Below are 20,526 nucleotides of genomic sequence, written 5' to 3' on the forward strand. Positions count from 1 at the left end.
TATCTTCCTTATGAATGTGTATTCTTTCTTTTCTTCTCTTTTCTTTTTTAAAAAGTTTTTCTTTTCTTTTAAAAAAAAGTTATAAAGCTTTCTTTTTCGAGCCGCCCGTGCATCGCACGGTTGTCCAACTAGTAGTTAAGATTCTTGGTTCAACGGTAAGGTTGCTCCATTGTGACCTAGTGGTCACGGGTTCGAGTCACGGAAACAGCCTCTCTGCAAAGAAGGGATAAGGCTGCGTACATCTAGCCCTATCCAGACCCCTAAATAGCTGGAGCCTCATGCACTGGGCCGCCATTTTAGAAATAGTTAAGATTCTGTGAGTGTATTGATCTGTTAAATGGTCCAGATTAAATGATATGGGTGGGACCTACATTTTCTGATACATGTAAGAACACTTCATTTAGGAAAGTACAAGGCAAATGTAAGTAAATGAAATAAAACTTCACCAAACCCTGCTCAATCGAAAATAAATACACATGCGAAAGATGCCCAGCATTAAAACCCTGTTTGGATTGCAATAAAAATATTTCCGAATGAAAATATTTTCTTCAATTTTTTTTTTCTTTCCTATGACCCTGTTTGGTTAATTTAGAGGGATTTGAAATTGAGGGGCCCTAAGTAAAAGTTGAATGGGGTTGGTTTGTGTAAAAAAAAGTTTGGAATTTTTTGAAATATTTTTCCTTTCCATACTTTTCCAAAAAATTCTTGCAATCCAAATAGGGCCTATGGAAATGGAAATTGCTAAAATGAAAGACACTTTTATTCGGAAATGATAATGCACCCCTTTCCATCGCTTGGGACATCCTGCTGCATTGTACGTGGCAACCAGGTCACTTCATTCCTTAAATGTGAAATACATCAACCCCTTTGCAGTCATCTCTAGTCGGGTGTCCCAAGCGATGAAAATGGGTCCATTTATCATTTCCCTTTTATTCTCCTTTTTAAAAGACATTTATCAAAACCCACTTCTGCTTCGTTTACATGCTAGATTTTTGGGACATTTTGGTTTTAACGTTTCTCAATGTTTAAAGAAATCAAAAGATTTTATTTACTACCTACTTTTTATGGGTTGAAACAGTGGCAGACATTAAAACCTATTAATGAGGGAAAGTGGAAACGTTAAGAGGGTTTTTAGGAGGGGTGGAGACGTTTCATGTCTATTCTTCCCTACAAAATCTCTCTTTCGATAATCTCAAAAAGGGAGAACGACCACTTTCTGGTGAGGTCTCTTCATCTCTATAACAGCTATCTGTTTTCTTCTCCATAAACTCCATTGATACATTTTTGGTCACATCTTTTATCATCTTTTGTGACACGGGTGGTGAAGAGTTCGAGGGATCGTGTCAAACAACCAGTTGTTTCAAAAGCTTAAGCGGTTGGAGAAGGTGTTATTTAATCTTTTTTACTTTAACACCCTCGTCACTTGTGGCCCTCTTTTAGGGTTGGCCTACATGTGGCATATGTGTCCTCTTGTTTGGATTTGGCCATTGCATATGGATTTTTGTCATCAAGGAGGTTTGAACTCGAAACCCTTGCATCTGATACCATGTCAAACAACCAGTGGTATCAAATCCGGGCCGTGGTAACCCCGGTGTGCCTCCGAGGACGGAAAATTCCTCAGGGAAGATCTTGGTAACCCCGGTATGCGTCTAAGGATGGTAAAATATCCCTCGGGGAAGATCTCGTAGTTACCACGTTGCCTCCACACGGAGGGGGAGATTGTTGGGGGATCCACGTGAAAGCAAAGAACCCACATCGGAAGTGTAATAGATGTGGATGGACTTTAAAAGGGAATGTGCACTCTCCCCTTAACGGCTAGCTTTTAAGGGTGAGTTCTACCCACGTCCCTATAGATTGATTCTGGAAGAGACCCAATGGATCGTTGTATCTTGGGAGCGGCACGCTCGTGCCAGTGCAGAAGGGGGTGCATCTCCTCCAAGGGTAGCATGTTTTCATTTTCTTTGATTTGGAATATCCTTCCGGGGCTTGGGTAGCTACTTTTCCGAGCCAAGCCAGACTGGGCCGGGCCGGATCGGGTCAGGTTAGTTTAGCATAAGCTATCGTTATGGAAAGATTTCAAAACAATTTTCAACATAACTTTTCATTAATCGCGTCTCTTTAACTTGTTGAAATATTCGATGAAGAATACGTAAAAGTTATTCTAGAATATGTTTGCTCTATCCCTGTTTCTCCTATGAAGTTTGCTTCCTTTTCCATTCTATTTTTTTTTATCTTGGCAAACATAATCATGTTCTCAAGGCGTCCAGGCTGTGTGAGTGCACAACCCTTGAGCGGAGTCGTTGCATCCTAGAGGCATACATTGGAGATCACATATGTACCGTCGATTTGTCGTTTATGAGGGCAATTTTGCCTTATGGATAGCAGATTTATATTCATGCCTCAACTCAGTCGATAAGTCACTTCTTTACCATTTGATTCTTACATTACTTTCTTGCGATCAATTACTTCATTTCCGCCATCTATTAGTATAATGCTAAATCCAATGCTCATTTTCAATCACAAGTAGGACCTTATAGGCAATAAAATTTTCACTATAGGTGTACAAAGCTACTTTCAAAAAAGAAAACCCCATAAATGTGAATAATCATGCTGAAAATAATGTACTATAGTGAATAGTTATACTTAAAATGTTAGTAGTATGGACAATCACACCTCAAATTTATGATAGTGTGGACACCCTTGGGGAAGATCTCGAAGTACCCACATTGTCTCCACATGGAGGGGGAGATTGTTGGGGGATCCACGTGAAAGCAAAGATCCCACATCGGAAGTGTAATAGATGTGGATGGGCTTTATAAGGGAATGGACACCCTCCCCTTAACGGCTAGCTTTTAAGGGTAAGTTCTACCCTCGTCCCTATAGATCGATTCCGGAAGAGACCCAATGGATCATTGTATCTTGGGAGCCAAACGCCGATCAACCCAGTGCCGAAGGGGGCGCATCGTCTCCAAGGGTAGAGTGTTTTCCGGGGCTTGGGTAGCATGTTTTCAATTACTTTGATTTGGAATATCATTCTGGGGCTTGAGTAGCGAGTTTTCCGGCCGGGTCACGTTAGTTTAGCATAAACTATCGTTATGGAAACATTTCAAAACTGTTTTCAACATAACTTTTCATTAATCGCATCTCTTTAACTTTTTGAAATATTCGATCGAGCATACGTAAAAGTTATTCTACAATATGTTTGTTCTCTCCCTGCTTCTCCTATTAAGTTTGCCCCCTTTTCAGTTCAATTTTTTAATCATGGCAAACATAATCATGTTCTCAAGGTGTCCAGGTTGTGTGAGTGCACAACCCTGGAGCGGAGTTGTTGTATCCTGGAGGCATACATTGGCGATCCATATGTACCATCCATTAGTCGTTTATGAGGTCAATATTTGCCTTATGGATAGCAGATTCATATTCATGCCTCAACTAAGTCGATAAGTCACTTCTTTAGCATTTGATTCTTACATTACTTTCTTGCGATCAATTACTTCAGTTACGCCATTTATTAGTATAATCCCAAAGCCCATGCTCATTTTCAATCACAAGTACTATAGTGAATAGTTATACTTAAAATGTTATTAGCATGGATAACCACACCGAAAATTTACTATAGTGTGGACACCCACACGGAGTATTTTATAAAGTGCGGATGGATTCAGTGAGAAAAGCTAAGCTAGTGAGGATGGCTATCATATGTTCTAGTGTGGATAACTTCAATTAAAGTGTGTCTTAGGTGTGGATCTCCACACTAAGGAAACCATACCGAATAAGGTATGGCTAGCCACAATGAATTGTAACTAGATTTTTTTATGGGTGAGCTGGGGTTTGGCGGAACCCCTACTAGTGCATTGAATAGAAGGAAATAATACAAGAACACATGAAAGTAGAGAACTAATTATAAACAAGAGTACAATTTTCCTTCCCTATCTGACTGGATTATTTCCATGAGCATTGGAGGGATGAGGGGAAGAGGGATATCTTCTCCCTTGCATGGGCAACCTCACTTTGAGAGGAAGTCTGCGGCCGAGTTTGCTTCCATCGACACGTGAGTTATGCACCAGGCTTTGAAAGTGTTGAGGATTTCTCGAATGTGGGTTATCATTGGGATATTTTCCATGGGGGCTTGGATTTTCCTCGTAATTACATCTACCGCATATAATTAATCGGCTCCAATCTAAAGATTTGGGGTTCCCCATTTTTGCAGCATTTTCACTCCCACGAAAATGGATGAGAGCGCTAGTCCAAAAAATTGTTCTTTCATGACTTCAATGGAGAATAAACCAAGAACCATTCTTTCGTCATCTTGAAGAATTCCACCAATTCTAGCTTCTTCGATATTAATCATGAGCTCTCCAGGATCAGGGTTCTTCGTTTCATATGGTTTGATTTGGAATATCTTTTCAGTAATAATGTCTGGTGTTAAAGCGTGTAGCATTTCTGACTCTTCAACAAATAGCATTAGTTAGCAGACTTATGCTAGTCATTACCAAGTGTTGTATTTTTAGGTGCCTTGAAGTCCTCCTTTGGAATGTATAAAGCTAGTCATTAAGATTACTTATCAGGTCTAGCTTAAGGCCTTGTTTGAATTGTAAGCAAAAAATTTCAGATGGAAAAAACTTTCTTGGAAAATTTTCTTCTTTCCACGATTTAGATGGAAATGATATGATTATGGTTAATTTGGAAGGATATTATTATAAATTGTAAGTTCCTCTTAGTAAAATTTGAATAGTGGTGGTTCCAATTAGCTTTTTCATGTGTAAAACAAGTAGGAAATTTTAGAAATATTTTTCCTTTCCAAACTCTTCCACAAAATCCTTGCCATCTAAACAGGGCCTAAAGGTTTTCAAGTCTGCTAGGAAGAGCTTGAAGTCTTCTGTAAGTTTTCGATAGCTTTCACAAGCAAGCAAAGGTTATTACTTTCCTTTTTTTGGTAGGTAAGCTGGGATTGAACTGCCAACCTCTAGGTTATCTTGTGCAGTTGTGGATATAATATTATACTATATTCTGATGGCTATAGATAGTTAACAATTTGACCTCAACCATTTTGGCATACTTTATGGATTTACTATGGGGTGATGATAAATTCGCACCCCCTGTAGGATTATTCACACCCTTTAACGTGAACTGACGTCAAAAAAGCGTTAAAGGCTGGTACTTGTTTATGATTTTTGACGCTTTTTGAAGTCAATTCACCTTAAATGGGTGCGAATCATCCTACAGGGGGTTCAAATTTATCATCTCCCTTTACTATATTCCAATGACTAAGGTAAATGGTATATATCTTGATGAGTTTGTGCTATATGGGTTAGCTAGATAGTAGAATGTTTTGAGCAAGGTATTCCATATTGTTTGTCATAGATATGTATTATGTGATATGAAGCTACTATTGAGTGTGATGATAGATCATACATGGGGCCTTGTTTTCACCATATATTATCTCTCTTTAGTGTGTATGATGTGCCACATATAATCAGTCGAGATATCTGACACACAACATCCACATTGGATGTGGCAATTTGTGGAACATGACGAGAACAAGGTTTATAAAGCCCTATTTTACACTGATCTTTTCTTCATACTTGGAAAATTTTAATATGAGGAAATTGAGCTCTATCAAAAGAAATTTTTACAAGGTTTATAAAGCCCCATCAAAAGTAAGTGTCAAATTTTATTTTTTCAAAATTTCTACTTTAAAACGAAAAAACTAAATGTCAATTGTTTATTGTCTAGGACAAGATATATGCACCCATTGGCTACATATTACTATTTCCTCCTCTTCTTCCACTTTTGGGTTTCATTGGTAGTTGGTAGTGCAACGAACACAATTGCAGGAGATGAAAATATAGGAAAAATTATATGAGAAGAAGATGACAAAATGGTCTTTAGAACCGTGAGACATGCCTCCTAAGTCAATAGTTTTTAAACTACCATTCATCCAGAAATTCAGAAATTTTGAGTAATTACTTAGTAAAATGTCTATATATTATAGCGAAGATATCTCAGCTATCACTCTAAGAGGATGTTCTAGTCTAAAGAGATTGCTAGGAACATCCAACACAATCTGCGAGATCCTCACAACGCAGGTGATGATTATCTAACAATAATTTATTAAAAGTTCAAGAAGTTATTTTTTTGTGCTATCCCAGCCATATAATTGTTGATATGGAGTGATCAACACCATTGATTTGGGTAGGCGGTTTGATCTTTGTGGTCATAAGCCATTCATTGCAAAAATATCAAATTATTAACTTAAAACTCAAGATAAAGCTTATTAATAGTTCCAACAATCATTTTGCATTGTAACTAAAGAAAAAATTGTACCATTATTTGAAACAACAATTTTTCAAGTAACTGCGGCATTCTGAGAGCTTCTCGATCGACCAGTCAATATATGCATCCATAGCTCTAAAGTATTTATGCTTCCAATTTTTGTTGAGGATGAGAACGTCGATGACTATCCAAAATCCCAAAGCATATAACATTGCCACGAATGAGTAGAAAATCACAGGATTATCAAGAACCCTAGAATTTTTTCCTTCATCTCTAGGAGGTTGTGAAGGGATTTCCAAGGAGCACTTTCTTTCTAGTGGTGGTCCACAAAGATCCGGATTTCCCTCGTAGCTATCGTTACCAAATGTGGTAAGGTGTTTCTCATAAGGGATCTTACCTGATAGGTTATTGTAGGCGACAGAGAAAGCACCAAGTGCATCCAGTTGAGATAATTCATAAGGGATTCTCCCAACTAACTTGTTGTGAGAAAGATCCAAACTCTCCAAGCTTTTTAGGTTTTGAAAGGATGGTGGAAGATGGCCAGTTAGCAGGTTGTTGGAAAAATTTAATGAGTGAAGCTCTCCCAAGTCTCCTATTTGGAATGGAATGTCACCCTCCAATTGATTCATGGACAGATCAATTCCAGTCATCAAGCTAAAAGGAAGGCCCTCGTAACTGTAAGTTACACCCTTTGTGGTGAAAGAAGTTGAAAGCCTAAGTTGAAAATTGGAAATTTGGATTTGATCTGTTTTCTTCCATAAACTTATGTTGTTGAGACAAGAAGGTATATTTCCAGAAAAAGAATTGTTGGAGAGATCCAAGGTATGGAGGTTACTTAGTTGACATAGTTGTATTGGAATGTGTCATTGAAAGAAACTGTGCCCTAAAAGAATTGATACCAATTTTGAGAGGGAGAATAACCAACTAGGAATAGTGTCGGATAGGGTATTTTTTTGCATATCAAGAATCATCAAGTCATGGCTATTTAACAGGCCAGATGGAATTTTTCCAGTGAAGTTATTGTGGCTGGCAAATAAATATCGCAATTGTATCAAGTTAGCATCAACTGGGAGAATGTCTCCTTGCAATCTATTACTTGATATGTTGAGGTAAACCAGCTGAGTGCAATTTTTGGTGAGTTGATGTGGCATTTCTCCTGAAAAGTTGTTGGAAGATAGGTTCAATATAGATAAGCTTTCTATTTCACCCATGGATGAGGGGATCCTACCTTGCAAAATATTTTTGGATAGGTTGAAGTAATTCAATTGAGGGAAGAGTGTGCCGATGTTTGTAGGAAGTGACCCGCTTAGATTATTGTCAGAGATATCTAGAACAGTGAGAAATGATAGTGTTGTGGGTAGACTGAGGAATTGAGCCTTCGAACAAGTTACCCGTCAACGACAAGGAATCACTTGACATATTGTACAATAGCCAAGATGGGATGATCCCTTTAAGAGAGTTATGACCCAAATTTAATTCAGGTAACTTAACCTGGCTAGAAAGAAAGCTGGGAATGCTACGAGTGCTATGTTTGTTGAGGTTGCAATTTTCTAAGGACAACCACTAAAGTTGAAAAGTAGGAACCCAATACCCATTTTGGGTTTCAACCTCTAATTGGACATTGTTTGAAAGGTCAACTCCTGAAAGCTTCGAGAGGTTGGCAAAACTAGAAAATGAGAATACACCCGTGAACTGATTATTTGAAAGATCAATAGATTTTATCTTCGTTAGGTTGTTGAAAATGAATGAAGGAATCTTCCCTGTAATGTGATTGTCGGAGAGATAAAGCTGTCGCAGGTTATGCATGCCTTCCATACATGGATGAATGCCCTCAATTGAATTGCTCATGAGAAACAAGTAACTTAGGTTCCTTAGTTTGCAAATCCCTGTAAGAATAAGACAGAGAGAAAATGGTGACAAAATTAGATTGATGTTGCAAAATGATAACAAGGAAGCCCCATTGTATGATTATGAGACAAGATAAAATTCTTCGCTAAAAAAAAAGTTTCTAATAAAATTTTATTTTTCTTTTTTTTTCCAATTTATTAGTGTAAATGTAAATAGTCATATTTTGGGAAATAATATTCTCACACCTTGACTCAATGTAAGGCCTATAAGATGTATGGATAATATCAATCAAAGGTGGGACCCTCAAGACCACCAACTTCCTCTGGATGACGCCCTCATACATCAAATCTCCAACGTGGGGTCCCATTTGCTATTGCTTCCCTTTTTCATTTTTTTGGTTATCTTCATAAAAAGGCCAGTGTAGTACGTAGAATAACATAACAATAATATGTAGGGAGATTATCATGCTTTGTCATGTGTGTAGTGCACATTTACAGTCATAATTATTTTTTAAGACAAAAATATCCCTCTTGTTAGGAAAATGATAAAACATTCCGTTATGTTTGAAAAAATCGTGAAGTTCGTTCAGCATCCTTTTTCAATGTTTTGTAGGCCTTAATCTGACTTATGATGGTCAACTTGATCAACGGTCTTGATTACACCCCTGACCATATGTGGAACTTAATGTTGATCCTAGGCTTCATCCTAACCATGACCACTCAGAGTAATAACATAATTAGTCCTGTAAACATGTGGAGAAAAATAAAATGTATAGTTTACTTTTCTTAAAGCGGGTAGTATTTTGTCAGAAAAATAACAAAATCCTGTCAAAAAATACTTCAGAAAAATAACAGAAAAAATACTACTGCCCCGTACCTGTTGAGATGGTGCCAAATATGAATGTCAGATTATTCTCTGATAAATCCAGATTTTACAGGGAGGAGAGGTTGCCTAGACATGATGGAAGACTTTGATCGTGAAGATTGTTATAGCTGAGATCTAGTTGCGTGAGTCTCTTCAAGAAACATAAACCTACAAGAAAAATTATCAAGACATAAAAATCCAAAATCCATTTCATTTATTACTAAACAATAAATTGCTCTCGCTCTATTTCAAAAAAAATAAATTGCTCTCGCTGCAAGGGAAAAATCTCGAAGTTTTATATTACTTACATGAAAATTGCTAGAAAAATCACCCTTAGATTATTTTTTTCCTATGATTACTTTTTGGACCCACTTGTGCCATGTGGACATCATCAATTCTGTTGATTTAGCAGACAGCCACAAAAGTGGCTCTTTATCATTTTCCCAATCTTGATGAGATGATCCTGAGCCTTGATTTAGGAGGTCTCACACCAAATGCCGCTAAAGCTTTCATATTTGTATTCAATAATTAATCTTACCAATGGGATGGCCGTTGCGTGTGGTGCTAGGGCCATATGCGTTGCCTCATGATAGTTTGCCAGATCAAGGGCCTTGGTTACGCACACCCTTGTGCCTATGTGCAATGTATCTGATCTTGGCCTAGTATTCATCCTATGAGATTTGTTTAGGTCCTGTTTGGATTGCAGAGAAACATTTCTCGCAGAAAATATTTTCTATTTCACAATTTAGAGTGAATCATATGGTTACGGTTTATTTATAAAATGAAAGTCATGATAAATAAAACTTTGTAATCAATCATATGGTTATGGTTTGATAGATGTAGGCCTTAATCTGACATATGGGATGTCTGATTGGACTATACGGGTTGCCTCATGATGGTCCATTAAATCAACGGTCCAAATTAAACCCTCGACCATTTGTTGGACTTGATGTTGAGCGCTTATCCTAACTGAAATGCCCAAAAGTACCCCCAAGCAAATTCGTCCCCCTCTTTAGACAAAGAGGGTATTTTTGTCCGTTTCCAAAACCTGGGTTAGGGATTCAGATTAAACCCCTATAAATAGGACTTTTGGGCGATTTTTTTCAGAGTTTAACCTAATCTTGGAGAGGCCATCTTGGAGGCCGGAAATCGTGATCCAAGGTAAGATCCCATCCAAAAAATGGTTTTGATCTTTAAAAACCCTAAGATTTAAGTTCTGTTGATTTGGAATAATGTCGTTTTTTATATATAATTGTGTTTTTTGAGGATCTCCATGATTGATGTCGGATTCCTTGGGGTTCACCTTCTTCATGTATCTCCATCGAACCCAAGATCTTTCAGTTTTGTCCAAGAAAAAAAATCATTTTTGTATGGCATTGATCCACCAGCATATGAGCATGAGTTGAATGGCTTGGATAACCACACAATGGACCCCACCTTACCACAAAAATATGATGTTTATGCTAAAAAACCGAATAGACAATTGATCTAATGGGTATTTGTGTTCTTCTATAAATTGAAGGAAGGAAATTTTTTTACTTTCGCTAAGAGACGATACTAGCCTGTTGATCACTCAATCCTCGTTTTAAGGTTTCTCCAAAAAGAAAAAAAGGTTAACTTTGTATTATTATATTTTCATAGTCTACCAGATAAATAGTCATTATCAAATCTTCGCATCCTGGGCTCACATCCTGGCCCCGCCACTTGTGCCCTGAGGACGTGATCTGTTTCGTTAACTAACTGGCGAACGTAAACCTGGCCCATTATTGTTTGCCCAACCTTGATTGAATGATCCTAGGACTTGAGTATTAGGCTTCCTTAAGGTTTTCCCTATCAGAAGCTAAAGCTTTGATTATTTATAGCAGTTAATTGGGTGAATGGGATGTCCATTAGGTACGGGACCAGAACCATATGGGTTTTCCTCATCATGTTTCACTAGATCAATGATCTTGATTCCGCACCCTTGTCCCTATGTATGAGATGATGTTGACGCTAGGCTTGATCGTAAGACTCATTTGAGGTTTTGCTTGAGCGATGTTCTGTTTAAGGATCAGTCACAAAAGGCTAACCTGCTAATTTTCTCTTATAAATACAATACCTCGATTATATGAAGTTTACTTTAGGGTTTGTCCTCCTACTTATGTGGAAGGAGGTAAATCTCATCTCATAGAAAACACGAAGCATTAGTGTCAGATCTTTTCTTCTAGGATGGAGGCAGAGTTTGTTCCATGCTACAAGACTGTGATACGGGCACTATGGTTGAAGGATTTTATCACAAGGCTTGGAGTCGTGCACTCATATCTCTAGGCTATATGTTATTTATTGGGATAATTCTACAGTAGGTTTCTTCTCTAAGAAGAGAAAAGGGTGACAATGAAAGTAGGCATAATTACATATAGTATCATATTGTTGGAGAGAACATTAGGGATCATCAGTTGGCTGCTAAGCACATATACATTGTGATGATATGTGCTGCCACGATCTATATATTTAGTTCTCTTTACATGAATGTTCATTTAGTTCCCTAAATGACTAGACTAAAGAGATTATTTGTTAAAGGAAATGATGTAAGTTCATACTTTAGAAATTTAAAGTGTCCAAAGCCTTGTCTTTTTTTTCCCCCAGAACATAGAAGTGTCAATATGAACCACTGGGAGAATGCTGGAATAATCTGTTGTGAGATCTAATAGGGTTGCTGACATTGCCACTTAGATTTTTTATTAATCCGTGTTTAGGATTTTTGCTAAAATGGATTTTAGATAAATTAAAGATTAAATCTATTAGAAGTTTAACTTTAAGGAGGGTGTGTTTCACTAGGAGGATTAACCCTAATCTCTTTTATTAATATGGGGTTCTGATTGATGGGAGCAAGAGATATTCAGATCTCAAGATTTCTTATGATTTTTCTTTGATATACCAAGGTAAGGCCAAAGATTCTATTGATCTGAGCAATATTGCAAAATCATTCCACTGATCAAGAATACTCGAAGAGGTAAGGCCAAAGATTCTATTGATCTGAGCATCACGACTTGGCTATATTGCAAAATCATTCCAGTGATCAACAATACTCGAAGATAGGAGAATTTTCAATGGTAGCATATATCATAAAGCAATGTCAATATGATCATCATGGCAAGAGGTACTATCAATTTTCCACATTTCTTATTTGACTTAGATACTAACACAAATTTCTGCATCACTTCTATGAAAAATACTAAAAATGTCACCCATAATTTTTTCCCCTGATGGTTACTTTATGCCCTATTGACATGATCAACTCCGTTGATCCAATCGAAGGACACAAATATGACCCATTGTTGTTTGTTCAACCTTGATCAGATGATCCTAGCCCTTGATTTATTAGTTCTTGTTCAAGGTACTGCTAAGAGAGGCTAAGGCTTTAATATTTAATTTGTAGGCCTTAATATGATGGATGAGATGTCCATTAGGCTGGGGACTAGAACCACATGGTAGGCCTCATGGCCTCATCTAGTTATCTAGATTTTGGAGGGTTCCATCCACTCTGCGCTTTCAGATCGACAGCCTTCCAGAACAAAATCTAGACTATTGACCAACTTTGACGCTTCCATATGCTCATTATAGATCATTTTGCCCTTTGCATAGAGCAGGCGAAACTGTGGATCACCTGTTCCTTCACTATAAGTATTCTATACCTGTCTAGGCTAAAACTCTCGATAGGTTTGGAATCTGGATGTTTCCAGTCATACTGCCGATCTCCTCGGTTCTTGGTTTTTTGCGCCTTGGCCTTGGAAAGGCTGTTTTTATGGAAGTTCATTCTCTTGGCCACATTCTGGGGATTATGGATGGAATGGAATGCTCATGCAATCAAAATCATGGTCAGAAGCGCGTTCTCATTTGAGAGGATTATGCTGCTTACAATTTATTCCCTTGCTTTAAATTATACTCAGGCACAAAAATTAGGCGATGTTGGGGGGGGGGGGGGGGGTATTTTCATGAGTTGGATCGAAAGGTGTTAATGGTCCCCACACCCCGGTTGTTTGACGCTAAATTTCGATGGTTCTAGCTTTGGGAACCCGGGCCTGACCGACATTGGAGGCCTTATTAGAGACAAGACTGGTGATACTAAGCGAGCCTTCTCTGGGCCTTTTGGTATCAAGGAATCTAACAAAGCGGAAGTGGGGGCTGCTTTCCAAGGCATCAGACTGGTGGCAAGGTTTTAAATTTCGGCCAAGACCGAAATGAGGTTCAACGATCACCCCTGTTTTGATTGATCCCAAACCCAAATTGATTCAAATTTATAATCTAATGATTTGCTTGTTAGTACTGTGGATTAAGTTCAGGTCAATATGAGATTACTCCACAAGCAACTCAAATGGAAAGCCTCATGACAAGCACGTCAAGGAGTGACAAAGACCTTCTTTGGTCGATCATATTTCCTCCATTGAGAGCTTTACAGTTTTCCATTGAATTTATTCACAAAATAAAAAAAAACAGAGCATCACACATTGCTTTGCCTCCATTGTTTTTTTCCCTTGGACCATACCCGGGAAACTATTCCCGTCACACGAACTGTAGATTATTCGGATACTTGAGGAATTCTCTCTGTTTTCATGAGAGATAAAGATATTTTTTTTTTTTTTGAAATGGCAAGATGAATTCATTAAAAAGGAAGGGGACCGAGGTGGGCCTCAACCAAAATTACAAGAAAATAAAACAACAATAACAATAACAATTACTTTATCTCTCATGAAAACAGATAAAGTTATTGAGATTTAGCAATTGGAGGAGAGCCTCGTTGTCTGATTCCACATCCTTGAGTGCTTTTTTCGCTTTGTTCTGGACGTGTTCCAGAAAAATATATACACGATTAATCCATTTTAGGTCTTTGTTGAACTGAAAGAAAAACCTGATTTACTAAACATCCGTCAATATCTTTGAATTGTCTAAGAAAAGAGATTGAGGGTTTTTATGCAGCTTGACGAAGGATTTTATAAAATTGGAGGAAACGAGCATTACCTTCTAGCATAACCCCTCCACCGATCTGATTAAACCTCAAATCTAGTGACTCCAATTCTTTGAATTGGGCAAACAGAGTAGCATTAGGATACCACACTCCTAAAGAAGAATCCCTTGCACCGATAAGGTTGATTAATATCACGCGAGATGAAGAATTAGAGCATGATACATGCCACCATTTACAGCAATCCTCTCCAACCCAATCTAAGAGAGAATAAGAGAACTTATTATGGTTGATGGAATCTTTCAATTGTAAGAGAGTGATACGAGATCTACCTCAGTGAGATCTAGTACCAGGGTTTTCAAGATTCAAGAAAGGAAGAAAACAGAGGAAAAGGTTCAGAGAGTTTAGAAAAGAAAACAAAAGAAAGATTTTCATTGATTTCATCATTACACATTCATCCCTTTTTATATCCTGTCAAACAGTTAATACAGTTGGCACTTTTCCGAACAAACTAACAACTAAGATTCTCTTTTATTTATTCCTAAAAGCACTTGTTTTTATAACTCCTCATCAGCTATATGTAATCCTTCAACCATATAGACTTCTGCTTGACCCTTTGAACTCTACTGTCTCTTTTCTGTTCCTTCGGTATTAACTGGCCCTCGTCACTCACTCCCACTTCTATGTCTTCAGCATTTTGTGTTCCTTCAGGTTCAACATCAATGTGATTGCTATCATTGCCCACCGCTTGAAAAGGAACCTTGCCCTCAAGGTTCAAATGAGGGTATTCTGTTTGTAGTGTGGCCAAATTTTCCCAAGATGCATCTTCAGGTAAGAGACCATGCCATTGCACCACTAATTGAGTCACAGGCATATCATTTTGGAGAATAACTCGCATCCCTAAGATAGTCAATGGTGTGATAATGGGGTGGTTGTTAAAACTCTGATCTGGCACTGTGCAGATTGACTGTGGAGTTGGCCCATAAAATTTTTTAAGCTGAGAGATGTGAAAAACAGGATGTATGCGTCTCTCCGCTGGCAATTGTAATTCATATGCAACTGGACCGACTCTGGCTATAATCTCATAAGGACCATAGTAACGTTTACGTAACTTCTGAGAGGTACGATGATGAACAGAGTGTTGGCGATATGGTTGGAGTTTAAGTAGAACCCAGGTACTGATATCGAAGTGTTTATCTACTCGTTTGTGATCCACCCTATCTTTCATTCGTGCTTTAGCCTGAGTCAAATTAGCTTTGAGTCGATTCAAAATTTCATCTCGATGCTGCAATTTTGTGTCCACTGCTTCAACAGATGTTGTCCCTGGAATGTAGGTGTTTAATGTTGGAGGGGCTTTGCCATAGACAGCTTCAAAAGGTGTCATCTGAATGGCACTATGAAAAGGAGTGTTATAAGAGTACTCAGCCCACAATAAGTGCTTGTGCCAATTCCAGGGATTATCTTGTGAAAAAGCTCTCAAGTATTGCTCAACACACCGATTTAAGACCTCAGATTGACCATCTGATAGGGGATGATAAGCGGAGGAAAGATTCAAAGACGTTCCACTTAATCTGAAAAGCTCCGTCCAAAACTTACTGGTGAAAATTGGATCTCTGTCAGAAACGATAGATTTTGGCAATCCATGGAGTTTAATTACCATTTCAGTGAAGAGGTGAGCAACCTTGACTGCATTAAATTGTGTTCGTAATGCACCCAAATGTGCATATTTTGACAACCTATCAATAACAACCATTATGATTGTAAAACCTTCTGAAGGTGGTAAATGAGTGATGAAGTCCATCGTAACATCTTCACTAATTCTGAGTGGTATTGGTAAGGGCTGTAATAACCCAACTGGTGGAGTTGTTGAATATTTAATCTGCTGATAAATGAGACAATCTTGTACAAATTTTTTAACATCTTGGCGTAATGTAATCCAAAAAAAATTTGCAGAAACTTTCTTGATAGTTCGTAATACTCCCGGATGTCCTGCTTGAAGCGTGCTATGATATTCATAGAGTATTTTGTATCTCAATTGTGAGGTAGAGCCAACAAAACTTCGAGAATTCTGACATAGAATTCTGGGGACGCACTTCCGTCGTTCACTTCAGCATGCTTGTCAAGTAGTTCTGGATCAGTACTATTGTCTAACTGAAGTTGAGCTGAGATATCCAATACTGGTACCGACCTTGCCATTTGAAAATGACAAGACTGAAGTATGGTAGGAGTAGAAGGGGTGTGTTCTACCCTTGACAAAGCATCAGCAGCTTGATTCTCCTTGCCAGATTTGTAAAAAATAGAATAATCATAACCTAGCAATTTGGAAAGGTATTGTTGTTGAGCTGGAGTTTGAATTACTTGAGCCAGTAAGTTCTTCAAACATCTATGGTCTGTATAAATGATAAATTTCCTACCCAACAAATACTATCTCCACTTCTTCACAGCTTCCGTAATAGCAAATAACTCTTTGTCATAAGCTGATGCAACTGACATTGTAACAAACATCTTCTTACTGAAATAGGCAATGGGGTGTTTGTTTTGCATTAACACTGCCCCAATTGCAATACTAGAAGCATCTGTCTCCAAAACGAATTCTTGTGAAAAATCCGGCAAAGCAAGAATTGGTAACTGAGTCATGATTGCCTTTAAATCAGTGAAAGCCATTTGAGCTGCCGAAGACCAAATAAAAGCATCCTTTTTTAAAAGACTAGTGAGAGGGGTTGCAATTGTGGCATAATGATGGACAAATCTGCGATAGTACCCTGTTAGACCAAGGAAACCTCTTAGTTGCTTGGGGATTGGCCAGTCTTGTACAGCTCGAATCTTCTCAGGATCTGGCTTTATACCTTCTCCCGAAACCGAATGTCCCAATTAATCAATTTGAACTTGGCCAAATTTGCATTTGCTCAACTTAGCAAAGAGCTGGTGCTGAACTCAGGTGAGAACAGAATGTAAATGAGTTGCATGTTCACTGATAGAGCTGCTATAGATAAGGATGTCATCGAAGAATACAATGACAAATTTCCGTAAAAAGGGTTTGAAAATCATGTTCATAGTATTTTGCAATGTTGAAGGGGCATTAGTAAGACCAAATGGCATAACCAGAAATTCATAATGTCCTTCATGCGTACGGAAAGCAGTTTTGGCACAATCCTCATGTGTCATTCTAATCGGATGATACCCAGATCGCAAATCTAGTTTAGAGAAGACAACTGCCCCATACAACTCATCCATAAGTTCATCAATGGTCGGAATAGGAAATCTGTCCTTAATTGTAATGGCATTCAATGCTCTGTAATCAACACAGAAGTGCCAAGTACTATCTTTCTTTTTTACCAGAAGAACTGGAGAAGAATACTGACTATGGCTGGGAATAATGATACCCTCTCTAACATTTCCTTAACCAATTTCTCTATTTCAGTTTTCTGAAAGTGAGGATATCTGTACGGCTTCACATTTACTGGCTGAGATCCAGGGAACAAGCGAATTTGATGATCCATTTCCCTTTGAGGAAGTCCTGACAGTTTTTGAAATACACTGTGAAATTGGTGTAAAATGGTTGAAATTGCTGATGGTAATTTGTCAGAAAAGACAATGGGTTCCATCGCAACTGGTTCTGTACTGGATAGAGGATTTTCTATACAGTATAACTGGAAACAAGAAGCTATCGAATTGGATTTCGTTAAACATTTCAGTTGAGCAGGTTTAAGGGGATTAGCATTCAAACTCTGCGTCACCTATCAGCTTCACTTGTTTCCCTTGCCAAGTAAATTCCATTGTAGATAACTTGTAATCAGTGAAAATAGGTCCTAATTCAGCTAACCATTGAATGCCAAGAACAATATCTGCCCCTTTGATTGGTAAAATGAAAAGTCCAATGAAAAAACATGTTTCTGTAATGAAAGTCTAACATTGAGACATTTTTTAGTACAAAGCAAAGATTCCCCATTTATAAGGACTTTAAAGGGTGTGATGGGAAACAGCAGTCCATTTAAGAGAGGTGGCTACCTTCTCCTTAACAAAATTGTGGGTAGATCCACTATCAATTAAGACGTTAACAGCAGAGGAAGAGCTGATTCCAGTCAAACGAATTGTACTTGGGTACAATTGTCCCACCATAGCATTAAAACTAATTTCCGCAGGTGAATCAGAAAGAATTAGTTTGTTGGAATCCTCAGGTAATTCAATTTGACAATCGTCACCAAGAATCTCTGGTTCGACATCATCCAAGGCCGTAAGATGATACAAACGATGCCTACAATCATGGCCTAGAGTAAATTTCTCATCACAAAAATAACAGAGGCCTTTTTCTCTTTTGATTTGCATCTCTTCCTTAGTAAGCTGTCGTGTACGGATCGGAATTTGTTTTAAGTGTGGTTCAGGAAGAGCTTTAAACGGAGTAGAAGAGGGAGTCGGAAGCAAACCAGGACCACCTAATGGTTTAGTCCATGATGATTTCCAAGATTTCCTAATATCCTCATATTTTTGTTCATAGATCCTAGCTAAAGAGATTGTTTGTCGGAAGGAAGTAGGTTGTAAGACCATCAATTCCCTTTGAAGATCTGGTTTAAGGCCTGATATGAAAAAACTGATGAGAAAAGATTCAAAAAGGCTACTTACCTTGTTGGACAACTCTTCAAATCGTGACTGGTAATCCTCCACGGATGAAGTTTGTTGAAGTTTCGCTAATTTCCCCTTGAAATCTTCATATAGGGATGGTCCAAATCTCAATTGGATGGCATCAAGGAAACCTTTCCAAGAATGCAAGAGGTTATTAGACTTTGCCCATTGAAACCAGGCAAGAGCTGGCCCTTCGAGATGAAAGGAGGAAATGGCTAATCTCTGATCTGTGGGAGTGCTGTAATAATCGAAAACTGTTCGATTTTGAAGATCCAACCCACTGGATCAGTACCATCAAATCGGGGAACATCCATCCTAATAAATCTGCTAAAATTAGCTTGAAGTGGAACAATGCCATTTTCCGAAGACCCAGATGAGTTATCCTCGCCTCCATTTCGTTGAAAACGAGTGGTCTGAGATGCGGTCTGCAACTGTTTAATCATTGTGACAAGTTCTTCATGCTATTGAGCTTGAAGAAACTTCAAATCATTGAGTTGTTGTTGATGTTGTCGAAACTGTTCATCGATTTTCGATTGAGCACGAGTGCTGTCCGCCATGGATGATCTGGAAAAATCAAGCAGAAAAATTGGTAGAAGGAGTCAATGAAAGCACCAATTGATACGAGATCTACCTCAATGAGATCTAGTACCAGGGTTTTCAAGATTCAAGAAAGGAAGAAAACAGAGGAAAAGGTTCAGAGAGTTTAGAAAAGAAAAGAATATTTTCATTCATTCATTGACTTCATCATTACACATTCATCCCTTTTTATACCCTGTCAAACAGTTAATACAATTGGCACTTTTCCTAACAAACTAACAACTAAGATTCTCTTTTATTTATTCCTAAAAACACTTGTTTTTATAACTCGTCATCTATATGTAATCCTCAATCCATATAGACTTCTGCTTGACCCTTTGAACTCTACTGTCTCTTTTCTGTTCCTTCGGTATTAACTGGCCCTCGTCACTCACTCCCACTTCTATGTCTTCAGCATTTTGTGTTCCTTCAGGTTCCACATCAATGTGATTGCTGTCAGAGAGCTTCTCTCTCTTCCTTCAAACATGCTTGGCCCCCGTACAAGCAGCAACACACACTCACAAAAAACACCGCCCCAACAATGCTATACGCATGTAAACCCCTCATATTTTTAACAAGTTTATCTCCAGACTCCAAACTAAAAGCTCGGTTGTAGTTTCACTCTTAAACATAGATATATGTAGAGAAGGAAAGGTGGAAGGTGGATCCTAAGTCTTCCCGTCTTCGCCACATCACCGTTCATAAATCTAGACCGTCCAAAATGTCTGAAGTAGAAGCTCAGCTCACAAATAAGGAAAAAACGCGTACTAATAGTAACATCTCTTAAAGAGTAAGACCCACAGCCGTGACAGGAAAGGTCATCTCTTTCTCTATCCATCTAACATGAGACTATGAGAGTCAAGAGAATACTTCCACTGCGTGCTACACACTCTAAATCACTCATCAATAATTCATTCACCTTACATTAAAGGATGGTAGGTCCCACGCTCATTATCATTTTGTGTAACCTTTATTTATTTTCTAATTATTTAAAGAAGATGCAGGTTTATATTATACTAGTAAAAGTGCACGTGCCTTGTAAAAGTGCACGTGCCTTGAACGTGGGACCAAGGTTTTTTTTACGATACATAAGTGCAAAAATACATTTTTATTTTACTACATATAGCTTTCCATCTCCCCTCGCTAGTAGGCATGTAACATTGAAGGAGATAACCGTTTTCAACAGATGTGGCTGCAACTACCCCAAAACACAATATTTGTACTCACAAAAATAAGAAAAGTAAAAAAGAAAAAAAACTTGTCAACGTGAAAAGCAATCGTGTTCTCAGTTCCAACTGCAAGGTCCATGATTGCCTCTTCTTTCCATTTATAAAGACTTGGCTCAAGCTTTATGGCTTTCAGAAACACCAAGGGGGGATGCGAAAGATTGCAGCATCTGC

General features: G+C 38.2%; 1 long non-coding RNA gene across 1 annotated transcript; it reads left to right on the forward strand.

Annotated features, from left to right (window-relative positions):
• The first annotated feature begins 10,102 nt into the window (after nt 1-10,102).
• Nucleotides 10,103-16,473, forward strand: LOC143883778 (uncharacterized). The gene is made up of 3 exons (XR_013252528.1): nt 10,103-10,149; nt 14,624-14,761; nt 14,893-16,473. It is a non-coding gene; the product is annotated as an uncharacterized LOC143883778 (long non-coding RNA).
• The last annotated feature ends 4,053 nt before the right edge of the window (nt 16,474-20,526 follow it).

Source organism: Tasmannia lanceolata, unplaced genomic scaffold (assembly GCF_043159265.1).
Source record: "Tasmannia lanceolata isolate RefF3 unplaced genomic scaffold, GAP_Taslan_0.1 ptg000008l, whole genome shotgun sequence".
NCBI classification, from domain to species: domain Eukaryota; kingdom Viridiplantae; phylum Streptophyta; class Magnoliopsida; order Canellales; family Winteraceae; genus Tasmannia; species Tasmannia lanceolata.